This window comes from Castor canadensis, chromosome 8, assembly GCF_047511655.1.
Source record: "Castor canadensis chromosome 8, mCasCan1.hap1v2, whole genome shotgun sequence".
Taxonomy (NCBI): Eukaryota; Metazoa; Chordata; class Mammalia; order Rodentia; family Castoridae; genus Castor; species Castor canadensis.
Window position 1 is genome coordinate 92,000,935 of NC_133393.1, and position 14,357 is coordinate 92,015,291.

Sequence of the window (14,357 nt, forward strand, 5' to 3'; positions counted from 1 at the left end):
TTTCCAGTAGCCAAAATTTCAATTCACTGTATCTGAGGGCATTTCAATTAGTTGGCTACAGTCAGTAACAGGAAGTAGTGTCAGAGTTAGCCTTCCCTTCATCAACTCTTAGGCAATGCTTTGTGACAAAAGACGTATATACTCCTCATCTATCTGGATATAGAGGGCAATAAGTTTTAATGTTGTAATTTATACTATTCCCCTCCAAGATTAAATTTTAAAGTTTTCACCAAATTTTAAAAAATACAAAAGTTGCAAATGTTTACATAGTAATCTTTTGTAAGCTCCACTGGACAGTAACCACTGCAGTCTTTGTAACACAAGTTGGCACAGTACAGGATACATGCAGTCTCCATAAATCCCACAGACACATTCACTTCATTCATTATTTTTATTTAATTATTAGAAACATAAAAAATCATCATGGTGAGGAAATACAAAATTTCTGATGTAAGTATTTAACGTTTATTAAAACTGAAAATTTCATTTCAAGAAATGTGTTCCTTCATCAAAACACAGAACATGGTCAGTAAATATTGTTGAGTGAATGAATAATTAAACAATTTAATGATGCTAACACACATTACTCTTTGCTTGCTAGCATTGAAAAGTGTAGACTTAATACAAGTGTTGTCTGGTTGCCAAGCTATAAATGCATCAATGACACAATATCTATCTATCTATCAATCTATCTATCATCTATCTATAAATATGTGTATATGTATACACAGACAGGTATATTTATATATATTAATAGAAGAATCACAAAGTTTTGGATGACCTCTCTGTGTGGTGGTGAAAGATTCAGCTACCATGGTTAAATTAGGCTACTTGTCTCTGAAGTCTCCTGTGTGTTACCTTTCAAAAGGCTTCCTTCATTTCCTTGTTCCTCAAAGTATAGATAAGAGGATTTAGAGCTGGTGTGACCACTGTGTACATGAGTGCAGTTACTTTGTCTGTGTCTGGAGTGTGTGCACTCTTGGGTTGGAGATAAGTGAATAAGGCTGTGCCATAGAAGAGAGAAACAACCAGGACATGAGAGGAACACCTGGAAAAAGCTTTGTGTCTGCCAGCTGCTGAAGGGATTCTCCAGATGGTGGCAAAAATGCATATATAAGAGCACAGAATCAGGAGACAGGGACTCATGATGAAGATCAGGGAAACAGCAAACAACACAATCTCATTGTGGGATGTATCAACACAAGCCAGTTTCACAACAGGCATGATGTCACAAAAATATGCTGAATTTTTCCTGTTCCACAGAAGGGCAGAGTGAAGATCCAGGTTATTTGGGGAGACTCCACCACCACTCCAGTCATCCACGATGCTGCAGCCAATGTCAAACAAACATGAGGACCCATCAGGAGAGTGTAATGTAGTGGGTAGCAAGTTGCTATGAAGCGGTCATAAGCCATGGCTGCCAACAAGCAGCATTCTGTCAGTCCCAGGATGGCAAATACATACATCTGTGCTGCACAGCCTTCCACACTTATAGTCTTGGGCTCCACGAGAAGGTGCACCAGCATCTGAGGCACAACACTGGTGATATAGCACATCTCCAAAAAGGAGAGATTCACCAGGAAGAAATACATGGGAGTGTGCAGGGAAGAGGTGGCCTGGATCACACAGATGATGAGGAAGTTTCCTCCTACAGTAAATAAGTAGATGATTAAGAACACAGTGAAGAGTATGAGTTGGAGCTCTGTTAGAGGGGAAAAAGCCACAAATGTGAACTTAGTGCAAAGGGACTGGTTTCCACTCACTGTGGGCTCAGGGCCAGGCATCTGTGAAGGCAACAGAGAAGGCGGATAGTACCTAGAATCCGGTCATCTCACACAGGTGTCTTTCAAGCTTCAGCAGCACAGCTCTCCTAGACTCAGTGGTCTGAGATGAGTCACTAGACATCTGGATTCTCTGTTAAATCTAAAAATCAACCCAATTAAAATGGATTCATACTGTTTCCTCATTTGAGTTGTGGATCTTGTTTTATTTTCATAGAAATTTATAGAGAACAATTTAATTTCAGATATTCTAATTATATGCAAATCTGTTATATGATTAATGGATGAAAACATTATAATTATAAAGGGTTCTATAAAACCTAATATATAGAATAAAATATAAAAGCATTTACTCTGATCTTCTTAACTCCACAACCTTCCTCAAAGCTACACTTAAGGACCTGATAAGAAATAATGTTTCAGTCACTTATCTATAGATTTATATAAATATTTTTATCATTTTTATTTAAACAGAATAAGTAAATGATTTGGTAACAAGATCCTAGGAAACCAAAACCAATCGGATCTTCTCTCCACAACTATAATATAATTTTTCAGGAAATTGTGAGTGGGAGGACATACCTAGAATTAAAGGTAAACTTTGTTTTTCTTGTTGGGCTTCCAGACTTCATGTGATTCCAAACTATAAAATGAAGTTGGAGTAGGCAGTATTTGTATTCTGGGTAGAGACCACAGGGATTACATCCACTACATGACATAATTATATTAATCTCATGAGGAGTATGTTCAAAAACAACAACGAATGCTCCATGTGCAATTTGGTCTTATATTTTTGGATATATTGCAAGAAATGAGGTGTTGCTGTCAGTTACATCAGTAAAGTTTCAATACTGTAAAAGTTCTAATTGATACTCATATACAGCTTCAATAATTACTGAACTTTGCAAATATTTACATAGTAATCTTTTGTAAGCTCCACTGGACAATAACCACTGAAGTCTTTGTAATATAAGTGGGCACAGTACAGGATACATGTGGGCTCCATAAATCCCACAGACACATTCACTTCATTCATTACTTTTATTTGATTATTAGAAGCATAAAAAATCAACATGGTGAGGAAATATAAAATTTCTGATGGATGTAGTTAATGTTTATTAAAACTAAAAGTTTAATTTCAAGAAATGAAAAACATGTTCCTTAATCAAAACACATTTTCTTTTCACTGCCAGGTTCAATATTCTAAATTTGTTGGCATAGGTAGTAAGGGGAGTAAATACGAAAGTTGAGAGACCTGTTTTTAAGCTATTGTTTTATATATAGCTTACAAAGCTGTTTTTTTTAATTCCACAATTACTTTGTGCAAGAAAATATGAGAGTTCATAGTTGTTAGAATTCTCTAGAGCAAACAATTCATGAGCAGAAATAGAGAGGGGAAAAGGGAGAGAGCGAAAAGGAGAGAGGGATAGAGGGATGCAGGGAGAGAGGGAGAGAGGGAGGAAGAGAAGGAGGGAGGGAGGGAGAGAGAGAGAGAGAGAGAGAGACTTCTGCTAACATCACACTTTGGTGATAATTCACATAGGGCACAAATATCTTCACATCTTTGCCCACTCAGAGGAGAGTTCATGTACCATTCCCCTAAGTTTCCTTCCAGTTTTCTAATCATTTTCTATTCAAGTCCTTGACAATACAGCCAAATTATTGGCTATAGCCCCTGAATTTGTATGAAATTTGAAATCTGGCCATTTTTCCATCTAGGAAAAGTAGATAACCACATAAGCTGCCCAAAGTTCTGCCTGTTGAGAGGATTTCCTTTCATTGCTGTCTTAGACAGGGGCTGAAGTGATGCAGTTGTCTACTTTTAGATGATACCTGCAGATCCATCTATAAACCAGATCCTAGTCTTCTCTTCCTCTATCAATTGATCATGAGGCCTTAGGTACAGACTGAGAGAAGCAGTGTAGCAGAAGTAGGAACCATGGACATTTGAGCAACTTCTTCATATAAATTACCTGTGACTTTGGGACTTGCTCAGCCCAATCATGTACATACCACTTCCACTTGATGATGGAATCCTGCCATACATGTCAGCTTTATGACTTGATGGGTCAGATACCACTCAGTTCATGATAGACGTCTCAGGTCACATCACAACTTGGTAGCCTATAGTGAAGCATTTAATTTCTACTAAGCCCATTATCTGGACAAAAGGTATATCTCAAATGGAGAGTATTTACCTGTGAACATTGTATGGCTTTGGTCAAAATGCTCTGGGCCCTCACTACAATTCACCTTTGAGACCTGTCAAAGGTTCTAAACAGAATCTCTGCCTGCCATTTAAAATCTCAAGTTTTTATGGCCCAAGTAACAGAATAACTTTCACAGTGGACTGGCTCTGTCACAGAGCTGTCTATTCTGGGCCCATTCAAGTTAACAGCTTTTCAACTTATTTGGTCGACTAAAGTAGCACATCAAAACGAGGAAACCTTAGGCATGTTGGCTGTTGGTGCAATATTGTTTTTTAATGACTATTTTCTGAGGTAGAGGCAGCTTCAATGGCTTCCATTTGGCCTTTCCCATGATAATAATCAAATCTCCACAGCTTAAAGAATGAATATGGAGATTCTGCCAGCTTCAAAGCATTTCTCTTCTAATTTTGCCTTGTAGACCTGGGGAAATGACTATATGATGGGTTTGAAGACCCACTGTAAGTTGGACCTGAGATAAAACTTCATTGATTACCTGGGTTCCATAATGCCCTACTACAACTAGAAGGCCAAGTGATGTATTTGGTTTCCTGGATTCAATGTCAGGTCAGACCCAGCATCCAGTAGACTTCCCAGATTCTAATTGTTTCCATTTTCACAATGAACAATTACCTTTGTAAAAGGCTCTAGGTCCCTTTAGGGAAGGATGGAAAAAAGACAAACAGTATCAAATTTTGGTAGTGTAAAAGAATCCTTACTGGAAATGGTTCTTGCCGCCCCTTCATTCAAGAGGTTCTGATTCTGTGAACTGCCTTTGTACTAGAAGTCCTTGACATGAAGTTTGGTCTCAGTTTAAACACTTGCACATATGAAGAGAAAATATATACTATGTGTAAGAAATGAAAATGAATTTATAGTTTGGGCCAAGAATGGAAAAAGAAAAAAAATTAATTCTTTTTTCCATGCTGGGGCTTGGGCTCAGGGTTTTTACCTTGAGCCACTCCACCAGTCCAATTTTTTTGTGATAGGGTTTTTCAAGATAGGGTCTCACGAACTATTTGCCTGGGCTGTCTCCAAACTGTGATCCTTGTGATCTCTGCCTCCTGATTAGCTAGGATTATAGTTGTGAACCAATGGTGCTTGGAAAAAGAAAAACTTTTAATAATCTCTACCATAGCAATATTACAACCTCTAGAAAAGATGAAACAAAAGTCAGGAAATGTGGGTGTGTAGACTTAGATGTGATCCCCAGTTAGGGGAACTGACAGACAGTCTTTCTTTTGGGAGATAAGTCTTTTTCATGGTGCCAAGGCCTTTGGGGTAGGCCAAAAACATGGCATTTTCTGTAGGGATGCTAATTCTTAGAGTTCCTGTTATAGTTCAAGCATGGGAACAGAAGCTGTGCTTCTGTTTATATGATTCAAGTTACTCTTTGTTCACTTGACCTAAAGGTTTTTGCTTACATAGATCAAGAATTTAGTAGGCTTTCCATTTCACTTCTAGGAACACAATGGTTAACTACTCAATGCCATAGATCTATACAAATCAGACTACTCTTATTGTTGCACTGCCTTTGCTCTCCATTATAACTACAGTCACCTTGCCTTTCATGACTGAGCCCCACCACTTGGCCTCTGCCAAACTGGATCCAATTATTCCCAATGCATTTAACTTTCTCAATTGAGTGACCATGTTTTCTGCTGTAAGGTATGCCCCACAGAGAAGAGTAATTGCCCTGGGTTCACATCACGAATCTGTTTCTCCAAGTATTGATGAAAAGCATGTCTCTGGACCCTCTTATTGTGGGTGAATACATGAGAAATACACTCCTGCTTTTCAACCTCTCTAGGTTTTCCAATCCTATCATCAACTGTAAACCATGGGAGATGGGGCATCTCTGGTTTAGCCAGTTGGCTCATCTTTTGACCCATGTCTCAGACAATCAACCAAATAATTCTAAACTTTCCTAACTCCTCATGCTGCTACATTAAATGCAGCACTCTGCTTAGTAGGCCCATATAAATTAACTTGACCAGATCCAAACTCAAGTTCATTATTTCACTATAACAAAGCCTTAATATCTATTTCCATGAATGTTCTCTGTATAAATATATTATATATATATATACATATATATATATACATTGTATATATACATATATATATACACATTGTATATATATATATATATAAAACCTATACATAATATACATAATATATGTATAACCTAAGAAGTTATTTTAAGGTAGGTGTACCTTCTTCTGGGTCATCTCCTCTTTAGAAAAGTGCTGGGACTTCAGTCTAGTTATATGTCTAGAAGCAAAGAGAAACGGTAGGGATAGGTTTTGAGGAGAATCTGCATTGCCTTGCTTGGTACCCATCTCAGGAGAGGCCATTATTGCTTCCTCAGACAATGCAGAGTTAATTTCTTCAGAGAAGATGGAAAGGTCAATACCATTGGTGGGGGCAAGGGTAGGGGGATGCTGTTGCTTCTGGGAGTGGGGGTGGGGATGGTCACTTATGGCCAGACTTCCTACCTAGCTGTTTGTTAATACTCCTGTTCATGCATAGTTGAACTTAAACTCCTGGGACCATTGCAAAGCTTTTCCACCCCCTTAAGATTTCAGTAGAATTTGTTCTAAAAAATCATTCCCACTATACTAATATGTGACTGTTTTAAATTTATATTTAATTAAAAGATTTGAATTTGCAACAAATTTATTTATAATGAAATATAAGGAATTATTTCCAGGTTCTTGTTTATTATACTTCAAGTTAATATTTCTCTTGATTATATGACTTCATAAATGTTGATAAAAATTCCAAAGATTAAAATAGAAAAGAAAAAAATTTTTACTACTTTAAGACATTAACCATGTAAATGTTATAAGTACTATTTCTATGTAATAATATCCTAGGAATGTTCTCAAAATGAAACAAACTAAGCCAAATTCTTTAAGGTATAAAAAACAGTAAAAATAAAATATGTCAAATTTTAACTTAACTAGATATAGCTTATCACTTTGCAAAGATTATTACAAAAATGTTTAAAATAATATTTTTAAAAATAAATTAAATACAAAAATGTAAAATTGTATAAGTTTTAAGTGCATGCTATAAATTTCCATCAAAATTGAGCCAGAATTTTTCCTACAAAAGTGTGTAGGAAAAATTAAAATCTATACTGTTCCCACAGTCTTGGCACATTGAATAGTTGTAATCCCTAAAGGACTCAGTGTGTTCAGTAGCCCAGCACAAAGAACTAGTATTGTTTAATACAGATTGAATTGCAAAGATGACTTCAAGAAAATATAGATAATTCCATAAGCATTCTACCTTCTCCCCTATGAGATAAGTGTTATTTAATTAACTCTACACCTTTTTAATGTCCCAGGGATCATTTCCCCAAGGCTAGTTACACTTTTAAATATTATTACTAAAGTATATCAATCACGTAGTGCCAAAGCAAAGCAACATGCTTCATTCTGAAAATGTGAACTATTGATAAATTTCAAGATCATTTACCATTTCTCAGAAAGTATCACACAACTTTTCAAAAAATGACCAAACTTCTAGTTAAGGAAGAAATATGGGATTTTATTTGGTAAGATATGTGCAGAGATTTCTTTAAAATTTTCATATTTATTCTTTATTTTTAATTTTTTATTATTTTTATTAGTGCATATTAATGGTACAAAGGGGTTTCGTTGTGATATTCCCATACATGCATATAATTGCTTTGATCAAATTCATCCCCTCTATACTGTTTATAATTCCTTTCCCCCCTTTTCACATTTTAAATGCATTTTATTGTTTTATTTTCATACACTCATGTAAAGTACTTTGATCATATTCACCCAACCCATCACCGTCTCCTTTCTACCTCCCCATTACTGCTGGTTCCCCTCCAAACAGTCCCTCTTTTATGTTCTTGCCTATGTTTTTGAGCAAAATTTTCAATGCTGGAGAGAGTACAAGACTTGGATGCTTCACTTTTTAACACATCATTTTATTTTTCCCTCTGTTTATTATAAAACCATTGTAAGAAAAATAAATAAAGAAACCTTGGTTGATTATGGAAGTGGAACAGCTTTATGCTTTATTAAAATAAAAAAAACCCAAAGAATAATGGGGGCTGTTGTATTATCCAGAAATCTATAGAATGTTAAAGAATAGTGCATCAAGAAAAAGATAGTTATGTAGCTAAGGAATGCTGTGGATTATTACAAAAAAGGCCTTTTCAATTCAGATATTGAGTTTACTTACCTATTTACACTGAAGGTTTTGAAAGCGCTATTCCATTTAATAAATTAAATCAGACAAATTTAATATTGATTTTAGCTTCACATGTATCCTGATATTTTAGTGATTACCAAAAATCATTAAAATATAATTATTCTAATGACAATATACATATTTTCAAGAGATATAACTAGAATGGGAGGTAAAAATCTATTTGGTAGAAAAAGGTCGAAGTTGAGTTGCTTAATGGGACTGAATATACTTTTTTGCCTCATTAGGACCTAATCAACAAAGTTAGTGCAGTTAATGACTATTAAATTGTTAAAATGCCATGCAATAAGTAAAATAGCACATTATTTAGAGATATGTAGTAATAATGGCAACTTCACAGGTTTTAAGTTAAAAAGAGACATCAGCATGATTTTTTGGTAGTGATTACATCATTATTGCTAAGGAACCCCTTTGCTTAGGGGATTTATGCAACATAATCTACAAGTATCTTAGCTCATGGAAAGACTGAGTAGGATATATGGAGGTGCATTCTGTGACACTATAAAGCTCTAGTTCTCAAAACTTATAAATTTAAATGTGATCAGGCAAGGTAGAAAATGTGCACTGGTAATTATCAAAAGACTGACACCTCCTATTTCACATGGAGTGGTACACTGTACACGATATTACTCAAAGACGAGACATTCATCCTGGTATTGGTTTTGGCCACCAGGATTTGGAGACACAGTAACGGTTTAAGGCATTACAAGATACACTAAATATCGTGCCACAAAGTCTTGATATGTCCATTACTCCACGTTTTTACAAAACAAATGACAAGACTATTTTTAGAACCATAACAAGCTTAGTATTTTCCAACGTGCAGGTGAGCACAGCAGTGCCTACGAAGCTTTTCATAAGTTTTGTTATATCCTAAGGCTATTGCTGCTGCTGCTGCTGCTGCTGTGAATGATGATAAGAACAGTAGGGAAACATGTTTGACGAGACTGGTAGGAGAATTGTGGCTGAAATCAATGTCACATGTAGTATATTGTCACATCTATGTTCTGGAAACTTCAGGGTGAGGAGCCTGAAGTTCCTCCTTTCCTTATGCTGAGGATGCTGGCTTGGGAACTTATAATACTCTTACAATACACAAACAGGTATGATGTTCCCAAATTGCCTATCTTTAGAGTAGAATTAAAATGCAGTATTCTTTAAACGAGCTACTTGTTTCAGTATGAATCTGTAAGCGATTGGTTTTTAACTTCTTACTTTTGGAGGAGAAATTGATTTTTAAATAATATTTTGTCCATTTTCTGAATTAAATAAAAAAAGTGTAATATAAAATTAATTTAACATTTACCTAACTCAATATTAAAAAAAACCATCATTCAACTCACTGCATCATTATGAATAGTTATTCACCAAATGAATGTTATAATAATATTTGATATGTTGTTATTAGGAATTATGTGCACATTAGAATTTTGTATACTCTTCTAGGTCAAAATATCTTATTCAAAGTGAGATACAGTGTTTGATATCATAATGAGTGAATTAGTACTTTTATGAGCAGACATACAATAGTAAGTATATATATTAGCATACATACCATAGAAGTGATGAGTTCCCACTTCTCATTATGTACTTTTGGGGAAGATGCATAATCATGAGTAGACCTATGTCAATGAGTAGGACCTGCAGTGACTGTTGGGTGCATGACTTCTCTGTTGGAAGTTATACTTGCTCAAAAGAGATTTAGGCCTAAAATAAACAATGACTAATTATGTGTATAATAAAAATGGGAGCACCTTAAATTGAATTTTTCAAGATAAAAGATCAAAAATGTCATTATTTAGAGTCCCATGGAGACTGGAAAAGAACGAAAATTTTAAGCATATGTGTATTTACTAAACTTCTCTTTTATACACATGTATGTGTGTTAGTAGAAAAATAAATATTATATATATATGTGTGTGTGTGTGTGTGAAAAATGTACAACATTCTGTAGAAACATGATGTATATTGCCAAAGATAGAAAAGTCTAACTCATTATTTATCTTCATTGAAACCTTAAATCATTACAAAGTTACTAAATAATTCTACTTTAACTTTAATTCATCTAAAATCTTCTACTCACTCAAAACAGTATGTCTCTATTGATGCAAAGAACTTACAACATTTCTGCTGATGAGAAGAAAACTGTACCTAAGTGATAATTAAGTAAGATACATTCCCAAGATATTTCTCTTTAGTTGTTTCTAATTGTAAAGGATATGTGGTTTATGGAAAAAGAAGGGTAAGATGAAAGGGAACAGAGAGGTTTTGTGGATTTTATTTTTGAAATTATATCTGTATTGATAGAAAGCCTTTTGATGGACACACCTTGATTCTTAAAGAAAAACATGTCTAAGATATGATTTGTGAAAACCACACAAGAGTTACTGAATTTATTCTTCTTAGATTTACAAACAACCCTGAAATGCAAATTTTCCTCTTCATTTTGTTCCTGGCCATCTATACAGTTACTTTGTTGGGGAACTTTCTTACTGTCAGAGTTACCAGTGTGGATCCTGTTCTCCAAACACCCATGTACTTCTTTCTCTGAAACCTGTCATTTCTTGAAGTTTGTTTCACTCTGGTCATGGTGCCAAAGATGATGATAGATCTAGTGTCACCAAAGAAAATCATCACTTTTGTGGGCTGTGGTACCCAGATGTACTTCTTCTTCTTCTTTGGTTGCTCTGAATGCATTCTTCTTTCTATGATGGCTTATGACCGCTTTGTGGCCATCTGTAACCCTCTCCATTATTCAGTCATAATGAACAGGTCCTTCTGCTTGTGGATGGTCCTAGGCTCTTGGGTGTCTGGTGTCCCTGTGTGTATGCTACAGACTGCTTGGATGATGACCCTTCCTTTCTGTGGACCAAATGCTATAGACCATTTTTTTTGTGATGGTCCTCCAGTCTTGAAATTAGTCACTGAGGATACAACTATGTATGAAATGCAAGCACTTGCATCCACACTGTTGTTTATCATGCTTCCCTTTTCCCTTATCTTGGTTTCCTACACCTGCATTATTGTGACCATTCTGAGGATGCCATCTGCTACTGGTCGCCAGAAGGCATTTTCTACTTGTTCATCACACCTCATTGTGGTATCCCTCTTCTATGGAACAAGCAGTCTGATCTATTTACGGCCCAAATCCAGTCAGTCTCTGGAGAGCAAGAAGCTACTGTCTTTGTCGTACACTGTCATTACACCTTTTTTTAAACCCCATCATCTATAGCCTAAGGAATAATGAAGTAAAAGGAGCCATCAAGAGAACAGTCATTAGAAACATCTTGCAGAAGTTGGACAAGTTTAAGTCCCTCATGTAGAGTGTTTCCAAATAAAGTATGAGTGGCAGAACCCACTCAAGTAGCACAAAAGGAAGGTGCAGAAGAGCTGTTCTTCTTCTCTTAGTGTCACTTACTGTGGTGGGTGACTCCCAGAGCATCATTCGATCTTAGGAAGAAAACCCTAAGTTGGGAGTAACTGAGGAAAACTTTATGAAAAGACTGTTTAATATTTGTAGGCAAGACTAGGTAATTGCCAGTCAAGTCACACAATGCAAATTGCATAACTTTTTCTGATTCCAAGTAGGTGTGTTTATTAACTTTGCAAATGTACAACTAAAAGTTGCACCTCAATTTATGATGTAAATAAATGGTAATATAGTAAGTTGAAAATACCATATGATGAAAATGCACCCAACCTTGTGAGCATCAGACAAGCCATAAGTACACTGCAGAATACTGGTTGTTTACCTTCATAATCCCATGGCTAGCTGTGAGCAGCAGCTCACTGCACTGCCCAGATTCACAGTGCACTGCCCCAAAGGAGTTTTAAAATTGGTTTGGATAAAAGTCTTAAGTATATGAAGTGTGTTTTCTACTGATTACATATCACATTTGCACTGTTACAAAGGAGAATAATAGTAAGTCAAACCATCATAAACTGGGGACTATCTATATTAGAAAAACATGTAGTAGCAGCTCTGTTCTTTAGTAGAGAAAGGAAGTCATTCCAGCCTTATTCTGTTCTACCTCCCAAATCTAGTGTTGACTTCTGTCCTTGCACAAACCAAATATGAGATATAGGGGGAAAATATTCCTTAATTCAATACATAAAGGCTACCCTTCTGGGGAAGACTGCAGGATGGAAAAGGGTAAGAAAAATATGAAGGGAAAATGTAAATATCCACCACTCTACATTTTGCAGCTAATGTGATGTAGCAGTGAATCTTATAATGTTTTAAAGTGATTTTTAACGTATAAAATTATTTATAGATATCAATTCATGATGGAAATTCTTTTCATTGTTTACATATTTAAATGAGTTATTTAATAAAATTATGTTAGTGTTTATATTTGGTGACATGTGTCTGAGCATGTTTGGTCATTGGCTATATCAATCATTAACTATTTAACAAGTAGCTGTTCTTATAATTCAAACAACAAACACTTGCCTAACAGCATAGTAAATCAAAAGAGTAATAATAATGGCAAACATGATGTACTGAGACACTGGTTCTAGCACATAGTCCTGTAAAAACTCAAGGGAAAGATCCTATTAAATGTGTAATTTACATAAAAGACACATTAGTACCAAAGAATGTGTGCAACTTGACAAACCAGAGTTATTGAGAGGTGGCCACAATAATTTGAATCCAGTATGTCTTAGTCTGAAATCCAATATATTAATCTCTTAAAAATCTCTAGTCATATTTTTATCTTGATAAAGCCACCACCTACATGAGAGTTTCACTTTGAAAATAACAGAGAAAATAAAATGATATGAGCAAAATTTAATTTTGGATAATCAGTTAAAGCATACATTGACTTTGATTTGCAACTTGGGCATAAATGTGTTTTCCTCTACCTCTTTGTTAGCCAATGCTTCTGTGAATTGTACATGTTTTCCTTCAACAAGTAACCACCGTCCATCATTCTTTGTCACTTTGTCAGGAATGTAAAAGCCACTACAAATTTTCAAATTGTGATCATTGTTTTTAGTTTAGTTGTGATTTGCTGAGGCTCATCTTTATGAAGTGTAATGAGTGTTTGAGGCACAAAATATATGTTCCTTTAAATATTTCTCCTTTAGCTCCCTTTTAATTTTTAATGACTAACTCCAATACTTAAAGGAATGCTACTAAGCTCAGTGAACACTTGCAAAGATTCTACCACAATGGTTTTCTACTAGGTGTGTATGACTCATGAGTAGATTGTTGGATTGTAAACTTAATCTCAATTCGGAATGCCTATATAAGTTTAAAAATAGTACATTAACACATAGAATAGAATCATGAGTAATATGTGAAAACTATGTGTGCTCTTGACACCCAGTGAATATTGTCTGGGTATTTGTTATACTCAACACAATTTAGAAAATATAGAGTGGATACTCTGAATTGAAATGATATGATTTCAGTTATGTATGTGTCATGTACCAATTGAAATGTAAAACTAATTTCCTCTGCCAGATGCAAGCCAAAAAGGTTTACAGGTTTGAACCCAGTGCATCTCCTGTGTAATTTATATTCTTATGCTTTTAAAAGGGAATTGATCCATTTACCCTAGAGTCAGGAATGTGATGAGAGTGCCCACTCTCCCCACTCTTATTTATCATAGTCTTGGAATTCCTAACCACAGCAAAAAGCCAGCAAGAAGAAATAAAAGGGATACAAATAGATAAAGAAGTAGTCACACTATTTCTATTTACAGATGATATGAATCTTATACCTAGAAGACCTGAAAAACTGTACCCAAAAATTCTTAGACACCATAACCAGCTTCAGCAAAGTGGCAGGATAATGATTCAATTTACAAAAACCAGTAGCCTTTCTATACACCAACAATGAACAGAGTGAGAAAGAATATAGGAAAACAATTCCATTTACAATAGTTTCAAAAAAATCAAATACCTAGGAATAAACTTAACAAAGATGTGAACGACCTCTACAAAGAGAACTACAAACCACTGAAGAAAGATTTCGAGGAAGACTACAGAAGATGGAAAGATCTCCCATGCTCATGGATTGGCAGAATCAACCTAGTAAAAATGGCTATACTACCAAAAGCAATCTACATGTTCAATGCAATTCCCATCAAAATCCCAATGAGTTCCA

The 14,357-nt window shown here is 35.3% G+C and overlaps 2 pseudogenes; one reads left to right on the forward strand and one right to left on the reverse strand.

The window, feature by feature from the left end:
- Positions 1 to 822: 822 nt before the first annotated feature.
- On the reverse strand, positions 823 to 3,745 carry LOC109677995 (olfactory receptor 10A4-like; annotated as a pseudogene).
- Positions 3,746 to 10,601: 6,856 nt separating this feature from the next.
- Positions 10,602 to 11,565, forward strand: LOC109674140 (olfactory receptor 10A7-like; annotated as a pseudogene).
- The last annotated feature ends 2,792 nt before the right edge of the window (positions 11,566 to 14,357 follow it).